The 11,646-nt window shown below is 39.2% G+C and overlaps 1 pseudogene; it reads right to left on the bottom strand.

Annotated features, from left to right (window-relative positions):
* Positions 1–1,521: 1,521 nt before the first annotated feature.
* LOC143857621 (pentatricopeptide repeat-containing protein At1g74630 pseudogene) lies at positions 1,522–4,031 on the bottom strand (annotated as a pseudogene).
* Between the last annotated feature and the right edge of the window lie 7,615 nt (positions 4,032–11,646).

Here is an 11,646-nt window from a genome sequence, read left to right on the forward strand (position 1 = left end):
TTTTATTTGGTCTTGGTGAGCACTACAATTTGGTTGTTCCCAACGTGATCAGGTAGGCAATGTTGCATGATCCAGTGAGAGATTTTTTGCGTGTTATTGTTCTATCTATAACTATAACTAGTCTTTTATATATATATAGACCCTTGTTGGAATTAAGTTAAAACCACACAAATACTGCAGTTTTTTTTTTGTTTCTTTTACTGTTATTTATTAATATATGCATTCACATTGCCTACTATTTTATTTTGACATTTGATCATTTGCATGAGCACGCCAAAAATGACAGAATTCTTTCCCCTAGGCAGTTTTTGAGATTGCTGTATAGTTGGATTTGCTAGGCGATCAGCTTCTGAATTTGATTCTTGGTTGGCATGGGACATTTTGATGGAGACCATCTCCTTGGAGAGTTTTGTAGTGTATTTACTCTCCACAGATTAATTCCCCTAATCTCTGGTCAATTGAAAACTGCATCAATGTTTTCATTTTCTATCCAACAGTAGTAGAGGTTATTACTTTAGGGAGTTAGTTCCAGAAGTGGCATGAAGATAAGTAGCAAAAGAAGTAGAAGATAACCCTAGTTGTAAATCTATTCAAGTTACATCAAGCAAATATATAACAAAGACCAGATCAGAAGGATCTGTAGCACTTGGCATAAGGTCAGTCTTATCTTATCAGATAAGCTATTGATGTGGCTTTCCCTAGATAGGGGGCATAATATCTCAATTGTTGCATCTTAATTGCAGGAAGAGAAAATGGTCATGGATTTGGGAGTGACTAGGGAAGTCTTAAAAATTCAAGAAGTTGGAGCAGCTAGTATGTCTATATAAAATTATTTTAAAAATGATTTACAATTTTTATGTGTAATAATGGATGCAAAGTAACTTATTCACTGCGTGTGCTGATAAAACTTTGATTTTAACAATATCTAGAATCCAAGAACATCAAAAACTAAAAGTAATACAAAATTTGCACCATTAAGGGTGGATTTGGGCTTTATAGCTGGGTGTAGGCATTGGATGATAGATATGGGCTAATATTTGTGTGTGTGACATACACACACACACACAAATATTACACACACACACACAGAGTTTACTGTAGACACTCGTTGTACTTGAGGACAATTGAAATTTGTGTGTATAATGAGCTTTCCTTGTCATGGTGGTACCACGGGCCATTGGATTCTGCCCTGATTGGGTCTCTTTTCCCTCCTGGTTCTTATTTGTTCTTATGCATTGATTGAATTATTAACTATGCAAAAGAACTTGACATCTTCATCAACAGAATTCCCATTGTTCTTTCTACAAACAACAGTCACTAATAATTTCTGCCAAAACAGGATCATTTAAACGTATGAAACTGGCTGAGATCCCTCAAGACAACATCCTATGTGTACACTTTGGGTCACGCCGATTCTTCACAATCCTTAGAGTGCTTCCATGGCTCAATATGTCAATGCCAAAAGCAACTGCAGGATTCTCGCTGTGCCTAGAAACTGCATCCTCCTCTTCCTCTATATCATGCAATACAGTCCTTATCTCTGGGGCATAACCTTCTACTTTCAGTGTTGACATGATCTTTGCGAGCTTCATATGAGCCGCCTCTGTAATTCTATTCATTCTTTCACCTACAAACGAGAAACAACTTTGTCAACTTCCATTGCGCTCCATCTGGGTGTTCATCAAACTCCTTACAGTGACCACAACCAGCTACATCTTAGACATATTGACAAAAGAAGTCATTGCAATCATCTAGGTCCAGCTCCGAAAGCTGTCCTTACCAAAATTCCGCCAACCTAACATTACCATGGATATTGCATGCCCCAAGTAGTGTCTGCCAGATAATGGCATTTGGTTCGATGGGCACCCTGGTAATGAACTTATAGGCCTCTTTGAGCAGACCAGACTGATCATAGAGATTGATTGTACACCCGAAATGTTCTATTGAAAGTTCGATTTTGTAGATCTCCTTCATTTTGTAGAAGTAATGGCATCATTGTTCTATCATCCCAACATGGCAGCAAGCATGTAGGATTGAAATGAATGCGATACCTTCAGGCCTCACTCTAGCTGACCCATGTTTGTGCTTCCACATTTGGCGTACCTATCCAAAAATGCATTACTTACTGAGATAATCCGATTAAACCCCAGCTTTCTTTCTATATACACCATGTCAGATTCTCCCAAACTCAAAAACCCCGGCCAATACAACTGCTGAAAGAAGGCAAGCTCACCTCGTTGGTTCCCATTCCCAGCCTCTGCAACCCCCAGAAAAAATTGGAAGCATCATCAAAACAACCATTTTGAGCAAATCCAACAATCTTTCTCCTTCAAAAGATGGAGTCCTTTCTGGGCATCTCAACAAACGTTTTCCTTGCAGACCCCAGCACCCTGGCTTTGGTGTACCCTGGAAGCATGATATTCCACGATGTCGGATTCCGCCAAGGCATCGGATTAAACAGCCACTCTGAAACAGGTGGTGACAATGTCATTCCATGCTACGATATTTTGTTGTGGCATTTTATTGAAAACTTTCTGAGCTGAAGAGACTTGTCTGCATTCTGCATACATGCTTACGATCATCGTCTGAACAAAGAGCTGGGTGTCAAGGCCATGTGTGATGGCTTGGCAGGAAAGTTGAGTTCCAGCATTTAGATCTCTAAGAAGAAACTATCTGGATGAATTGATCGCTCTCGCATTTGGATATATGTTATGAGGAGGGATTGGTGGGGGGATTCGTATTCACTATGCTGCTTGGGTATAGATACATGGGTATCGAGTATTGAATCCCACACAGGTATCGAGTGTTGGTTTCAACTAACCTCCTTAAAATAAAATAAAAAGGATCCATGGATTCAGCTAATTTCAATTCTTTTAGATGATAATATGGTTATATATTAGGAATTTGGGTAGATTATGTGAATATAATCTTTTATTTTCATATTAAAAAAAAACTTTCTATGTGAATATAGCCCTCCGATCTGATTGTTACAGGGTGGATACTAACCCTCAATAGATCGGGGGTCAGGATCAACCTATGGAAATAATTTTTGGGGCACAACCTATTTAGGCTGTGGCCCATCTAATGGACGGTTTGGATCATTCTATAGTGTGGGCCATATTGTACTTTTAATAAAGTGAGGAGTGCGATCATCAAAATACAGTAGTGCTGATAACATTCCCTAAATTTATTGTAATATTTAGAAAGAAAAAAAAAACAGATTAAAGAGATTTAAAGTGTCACAATTAAATCTTATTGGAATCCGTTTCGGTTTGTGAAGCTCTTGCAGTCTCCTAGCAACGAGGCGCAAAGCTGTAAGCTGCTGCTCATCCCCCCCCCCCCCCTAAGTATCTTGCATTTGAGTCTAGTTTTGGTTCAAGTGAAGCTCTTCTTTTTATGAGAAATTATATGGTGGCCGCCCTTTACATATAAAGGTTGGAGAGAGAAAATATCAATCTCTTTAATTTTTTATTACGGGAAAAGTCAAAAAAGGGGGTTTGATCTTGATCAAAAATCAAGGGTAAGAATTTTTTCTCTCTCTCTGCCCTTGTTCTTTGACGGTCGGCCACCATATAAATTATCTCTTTTTATATGGAGAGTAATGTATTTGAATAAAGAAGCTGTTGCGTGGGTTATTTTGGTAATTTGGAAATGGTAGATGCTTTGGGTTGATGGTTGAATGGTTGATGGCTTGATTGCCTGCAAAATTGGGCTTTAGGGGGAAAGCCCAAGTTGGGCTTAGTTTGGCCTAATGTGAGATCCCACAGCCTTGTTTATCTACTTCTTTGTCTACTTAGAAGAAGATATACCATTTATTGATAGAAATAAAGATTACCAGTGTACTTTTGAGAGAGAGAGAGAGAGAGATTGCCCCTCAAAACAATAATCTCTATGCGGTCGGCCAAGTCATTAGCATTTAGAGGAACGAGAGAGATAAAAGAAATCACCCTATTTGTAGACAAATCTCTATTCTCATCTTTAAATCCCGCTGGCCTCCATAGTCTGTCACTCTTTCCTTTTGCCCATGACATAGTGTTAGTAGGGGTGTCAATTGATTCAGACGGTTCGATGGATCGTACGAATCCGAACGTTAATGATCGGAATCTTAACATATGAATAGGATCTATGGGCATATTTCGGATCATCAAATTTGGGATTCGAAAAATTTTGGGTTGTGTATGGGCACGCCACAGATGCCCATTGGATAGTCATGATCCGAAATGGTTTACAAAAATACCCTCCAAATTTTGTTAATGCTAACCTTTCTATGAAGGGTATTTTGGTCAAAACCTCTCTTATCAGTTGTTTCATTTCATACTTTCATGAAGGAAAATAGAGAGGGGTTTGGTTCTTTATTCATCATATTCTTTGTAATAGTTATACATTATATTTGTGTAAGTAATTTTGATTAGTTTTATTGTTTACAAGCATTATTATACACATAGATTAAATATAGATAAATTTTTAATTTACTTGAAGAAAATGCATAGAGACACACTAATAGTGGACTGCCATCTATCTCTTTTGAAAAAACTTAATTGTTTACTTAGCTTAGTGGGACACAATAGGACACTCTGATGGACGGTCCGAATTAAAATGGATTGTGATCACGACGTGGAAAGTAGGATCCGAAGAACAATCCGACTCCGACCCGACCGATAAGGAATTTGAATGGATCGTGACTGTGACATAGGTGGATCCGACCCGAAGTGGATCCGTTGACACCCCTAAGTGTTAGAAGAGTTGCTTTCCTTTTGCCCATGACATAGTGTTAGAAGAGTTGCTTTCCACTTCCAACCTCCCCTCCATCTCACCTCAGAAAATAGTCATACCTTCGTGAGTGCCGTATCTCGGCCTCTGATCCCGCAAAGGAATAGATGATTTTACTCAAAAGTTTAAAACCCCCTCCGAGATCAACCATAAACACTAAGTTCAATGGTCTCTGAGGGGGATTTCACTTAGTTCTCACATTGTAGATGTTATCGTTCAACATAGTATCCCAATTCCTGACTATGCTATCTACGTAGTTGAATTGTTCTTGTCTCCTCGATACCTTCATTCCAAATCATTAGTATGTCTTATCTCTGGCAAGAAGCGACCCGGACCCGTTGGTCGGCCCAGTCCGCCCATATTTTCGGGTCCGAGTCACTCATTTGTGACCTGTTTGAAAATGACCCGCAGTCCACCCGGCCTATAAAAACTGGGCCGGTCCGGGTGGGCCCCGGGTACCGTAGAGAAATGAAATAACCTTTTTCCCATAGTTTTTAGATTTTCATGAATTTTATCCGTAGTTTTTCAGTAGAGGTACTTTTTTGGTAGTTTTTTGCATAGTTTTTCTAATTTTAAAGCCTCTTTCCCGTAATTTTTCTCCTAGACCTTACCCCATGATTATCATGAAGGGATTTGCTAGCCACCTTTGAGAAAGCTACTTCCGCCCATCATATGATGACAGCCACGTCAATGAATAAGACAAATCTGCCAAAAAGTCAACATAAATGGCCATCATCATATGCAAAGGATGGGCGCAAAGTAGAAAAAAATCTTTTAAAAAAAGAAAAAAAACAACAAAAGATCGTTATAAAAAAAACTGATGACCCGCGGGTCCACCCGGTCCACACGTGTGCAGTCCGGGTCAACCATTTAGTGACCCGTAAATTTCCGGGTCATTTTTGACCGGACCTGGCCCATCCGTTTGCCAGGTCTAGTATGTCTTTAAAATTATGAAGCTTACTTAAAGCCTCTTACTCTTTTTTTGGTTTGTTTTTTAAGCTTACTCTTTTTCTTTCACTCTGCTATTATCATGGCTGCAGAACCTGTCTCTTCTTCCTTATCTTGTAACAAAACAAAGTCTCTCTTACAATTCATTTTGTGAACTGATATATTCGCCCCTTTTTCTTCCTTGGTGCCATTCTAGTGTACAGAAGTAGTCATAATTACACTAAGGGGGGGTGGTCCAGGGAAGAAAAGGGGTGAATATATCACTTCCCTTTATTAACATATTTTCCTACTGGGTTCTGTTTCAAACCTTCAATTTATTTATTTTTTGAACCCTCTATTTCTTTTGGGCAAAAAGAAATAGAGTTGCCAATCTGTTGTATAAAAAACAACTAGATGAGAGATCACATGCGATCCTCCATGAGATCTTGTGTTTTCTAATACAATGCGATCGACCCAAATATTTATTTTTCCATTGCTATAAGAGGTTTTTCATGTCAGTCTAATATAAAAAATCTCCCAAATCAGATTGTCAATCTTTTAAATTGCAGCACAATTTCACATATTTGGGCTCATTTAGACCTTGTTTAGTAACCATGAAAAATTATTCCATGTAAATATTGGTCGGCCCAATCATGCTAGAGGCCTAGAGGGTCAGAAAGGAGAGAAATATTGGTTGGCCCAATCATGCTAGAGGCCTAGAGGGTCAGAAAGGAGAGAAATATTGGTCTGCCCAATCATGCTAGAGGGTCAGAAAGGAGAGAGGGACTTCAGTTAAGGATGCCAAACTTAACCTTGTAGTCTTTTTTCATGGTGTACTAATTTTTTTTATTTTTTGGGTGAGTAAGCTGGGGTCTACCAGTGTATTAAAGGAAATATAGAAGCAATTGCAATTGCTTATAAATTTGGGTGATGATAAATTCGCACGCCCTGTAGGATAATTCACACCGCTTTTAGCGTGAATTGACGTCAAAAAGCATTGAAGTCTGACGCAATTCATGTTAACAGGGGTGTGAATTATCCAACAAGCGGTGCGAATTTATAATTGCCCATTATTTATCTGGAGATACAAAATGTAGAAGAAAAGGTGGAATGGGGAGGGGAGGAAAATTCACTCCTTTTACATGGGCAATCCAATTTAGATAAGAAGAGCTGCTGGATTCTCCCCTCTCCATATATCGGAAGTGGATTTTCACTATTCGGGAGGTTTGAACTCGAAACTTTTGGCTCTGATATTGTATTAACTTACCAACTTCTCTAAAAGCTTATGCCGTTGGAGAAATGTGCTATTTATCTTTTATACTTTAACAATATATGTGGGATTTTCCATTCTTTGAAGGAACAAAGGCTGTGTTTGATCTTAGTTACTGCTGATGAGACAATTTTTCTTGGGCATTTGTTTGTCCCATCACGTTGTACTTCTAACAACCATTACATATTGTTTATAGGGAAAAATACACTTAGACCCCCTTGTGGTTTCTGACACATTTAACTTAACCCCTAAAGTTTAAAAAGTTACAACAAGTAGACCCCCTCTGGTTTCAAAACGTGACAAGTACACCCCCTCCATCAAGTGTCCGTTAGTTTAACCTGACGGAAAGACTAAACTAACCATTATTAATATTTTGAGGACAGCAATACCCTCATTTGTAGAGGGATTAGGGTTACGCCATTTCTCAAAGCCGCCGTCGCCCCTCTAGCCACCGCCTTCGTCGCCACCTTCAGCCACTGCCGTTGTCGCCATCTCCGGCCACCGCCGTCACCTCCACCACAGACAATCGAACCCCACCCCATGGCTACATCAAACCCATTTTCAAGAAAAAAACTTTGATAAAAACAAAAAATAAAGCCCTAAAACATTAGGGTTTTTGTGCAAATCATTATAATGATGTGAATGAAGACAAATAAAACTCCTAAATGGAGGGTTTATGTTGATAAATCAATAAGGGTTTGAATCAAATCCTAATTTTTAGTTTTCAAGTATGAAAACCCTAATTTACAGTTGGGGAGGACGATGGCATTTTGGTATTTTCCCCCACTCCGTCAGCTCCGTCCAGTTTAAAAAACCCAATGAAACCACAGGGGGTCTACTTGTAACTTTTTAAACTTTAGGGGTTAAGTTGAATGTGTCAGAAACCACACGGGGTCTAAGTGCATTTTTCCCTTGTTTATATCCATTTGGATTCTTCTTGAGCCCTCTCCTCTCTAACATAAACAAAATCACCTACTGTCGATGACAACACATGGAGGAACATTATTGAGAGAGAGAGAGAGCTTGGGCTTCACAATTAGGCCCGGTTCGTCTAGGATTTTTAGAATTGATTTTGAATAAAAAAGTGATTATTAGACTAAATTCTATTTAATTTTGAGTCCAATAATCAGTTTTGGACTCAAAGTCAATTATGAAAAATCAAAACAAACAGGGCCTAAATTAGGAAAGATGGAGCAGCGAAGGACATAGAGGGAGCAAGGTTTAAAATTTCGGTTTCGGTACCGGTTTCGGACCCTCAAATTTCGAAATTTCGGAGAAATATTAAATTAATATTAAAAAAAAAAACAGATTCTTTGGGTCAAATTTTGGAAAAATCCAAATTTCGGCCGAAATAAATGATCGTTTCGGTTTTGATTGATTTCGGTGTGGAATTTCGGATTTCGGTCGAAATTTAAAACCATGAGAGGGAGAGATCTTAGAGGGATTTACAATTCACAATTTATCATCAACAACCAATTAGAAATGGGCATGATAATGTGAAGAATGCCATAACCGAAATAAATTAAGGAGTATAAAATATCATTTCCCTAAATCAATGTTATCTTTTTTGGTGGTATCCAACCTGTCTTTCACTAACTAGGTAAGCGATATATCCACACCCTTTTCTTCCCTGGTCCACCACCCTCCAGTGTATTTATGGCTACCCTTTTTAAACTACCAGGGGGTGAGCCGGGAAAGAAAAGTTGGTGGATATATCATTTCCCACTAACTAATAATGCAGCCGGCCCAGAAGGTTGCAAATGGGTCAAAAAGTGAAGTAGAATGCTTTGGATTTTCTCCTAACTTCATTTTCATGAATTCATCTTCACTCCTTTGGCAACAAGATTTGAGCAACTTTGGTCATTTCGATTAGACCTGGCAAACGGGTGGGTCGGGCCGGGTCAACCCACGGGTGATGCGGGTGTGGGTCAGGAGATGACCCTCATTTTTGCGGGTCAGAATTTAGGTGACCCGCGCGGCCCGTGGGTGGGCCGGGTCAACCCGCGGGTCACCCGCAAATTCAAACAGTTGTTTATTTTGGAAAATTTTATCACTGGATTTTGATGAGGGGGGTATGGCCGGCACCGTGGGATGATCCAAACCGTCCATTAGATGGCCCACAGCCTAAATAGGTTGTGCCCCAAAAATCATTTCAATAGGTTGATCCTAACCCTCCCATCTATAGAGGGTTAGGATCAAGTGATCAACCCTCTAACATTCAAATCGGAGGGTTGGGATCAACCTATGGTGCTAGCCACAACCTATTTATATTCTATGGTGCCAGCCATAACCTATTCAGGCATCAAACCCTTAAAAAATAGATTAGCATGACAAAATCACCATCCTTTGCATTAGAAAAAAAAAGCCATCTAACTAGATTAGCATAACAAAATCACCACCCTTAAAATAGCCAAGTGACTTGGGGGTGCCCGCGGGTTGACCCGACCCAACCCAACCCGTGTTTTTGCGGGTTGGGTCACCCGCGGGTTAGTTTTGACGGGTCACTAAAACTTAGACCCGTGCCCGCAAATTTGCGGGTGGGTCGGGTCGACCCGCGGGGACGGGTCGCTTTTGCCAGGTCTAATTTCGATTGTGTTTTTAGCATTTGATTGGGTTTTGAGGTCACTTGTCTTCTGGCACAACAAAGGATTGTCTTTTTTTGCAAAACTCATATCATCTTATTCCTAATTTAATGGGCCTTTTGTAAACGAAGTCTTCTACTTTGCTTTACTTGCAAAAATAACCTTCTAGTTGTTTGACATGTCTTATCTTCGAGTGAGTGGATCTCAAAGGTATGTGGGCCCAGATCATAGGGTCCTACGTGCAAAAGAATATTTCACATTTGTGCATGTTGTAGATGTTTAAAGAATAAGATATGCATCCAAGGAATAAGATGGCATGGTACATCGACTTGGAGAAGGCCTTTCTCCTCTTTTGTTTGTTGGAAAGAGTTTCTCCTTTTCTATTTCATAGGAAGGAGAAAATTTCTCCATCTCCTGTTTCCTTGGAAGAGAGGAGAAAATATCTCCATATCTCCTTTTTCATATGAGATAAAGAACTAGTACAAAGTTACTAATTTGAGTGAGTATGCACCTTACTATTTTTTTTTATGACATAGGGTGTCCCCACTCCACTTTGTAGAGCGGGACTAATTCCCTCCGGATGCGCGCAATCACCCGTAAACCGCGCACATCGGGCAAGCCCAGGGGATTCGAACTCTTGTCACTGGGGAGCATACCCAAGACTTAAGCCAAAGAGCCACACATACAAGCAAACATACCAATTTTAGTAAGTACATAAATAGGGATGAAGGGAAACAAGATGGATAGAGGGATTGAAGATGACACTCAGATAATATGTAGATCTTGTTAGTTTGAAACATACATTTTGAAGGTTTTAAGATTCATCGAAACGGAAGTACCATGCACTGGGATTGGGACGTAGATCTATGAGTGAAAAGTATTTATCCCACTCCTTTTTTCTTTTAATCATTTTCTTCTTCATTATTGAATTGATCTTCCTTCCCTAGTGTTATAAGTTATAACTAGAGGAAGTAGTCTGTTAGTTTGTTCAACTTTCAATTTGTTTGTTTTTTTAGGTTTGGAAGATAGGTGATTATTGGCTAGTCTTTCTAATTACCGTAAGAGTCTTTAGAGAATAATTAGTTTTTCTTCTCTAGTATCCTATGGGTGCTGATATTCTCATCACTCCCGTATTATATGTATGCATAGAAGGTGTGATTGGAAGTTTTATCGGTCAGATCGAATTATAGATTATATAAATTCTCTAATTACATTTTATTAATATCCAAAAATATAATTTTTGATTAAACATGTCTTGGACCGCCATGGATATAGCCCTCTCCAACCCTCTCACATGGAATCCTCCTCTATGATCATATGTTGTAGATTGTCTCTCGATGTTGAGTGAATAGCATATAGGATTACCTTAATCTCTGCATCAATAGCTCCCCTCTTGTCTAATGGACTTGCGAAAGCTCATAACACTAAGGCTGCAACTTGGGTCGGGTTTTACCCGACCTGCATCGACTCGACCCTAAAATAACCCCGGGTTGGGTTTATAAATCATGGGTCTTGGGTTGGGTCAGGTCTTGGGTTGGGTCAGGTCTTAGGTTGAAAAACACAACCCAATCTTGGGTAGGGTCGGGTTTGAAGAATAAAAAACGAAACCCGAATCAACTTATATATGTTTACAATTTCTTTCTTAAATATCTCTTGAATAACTTGACAAATTATTTTCCAATATATTTTCATAATTGTTTTCATTAAGTTGATCATGTTGGTGATGTGAAAAAATAGTCCCTTCTTAAATTTATATATACAGTTGATGACATAAATTTAGAGATTTTTGGTGTGAAAATTTGTTATTTTCTACAATCTTTGAAATTAGTCACTATCTTACACTAAAAAATAAAAACTTGACCCAACCTAACAAACTATCTTGGGTAGGGTCGAGTTTACGAATCTCGAGTTTTCCAATAAAAAAATCAGACCAGAGCCGACCCAAGATAATTTCTTGAGTAGGGGAGGGTTTTGGAAAACCTGACACCGTGGCCCGAGGAGTTGCAACCCTATATAACACCTCTCTCATTGCATTCCTAAGATGGCCACATATGCCAATTGGGGCCAGCTGCATAAGCTAAAGCCATCAAAGTTCTT

Source organism: Tasmannia lanceolata, unplaced genomic scaffold (assembly GCF_043159265.1).
Source record: "Tasmannia lanceolata isolate RefF3 unplaced genomic scaffold, GAP_Taslan_0.1 ptg000025l, whole genome shotgun sequence".
NCBI lineage: Eukaryota > Viridiplantae > Streptophyta > Magnoliopsida > Canellales > Winteraceae > Tasmannia > Tasmannia lanceolata.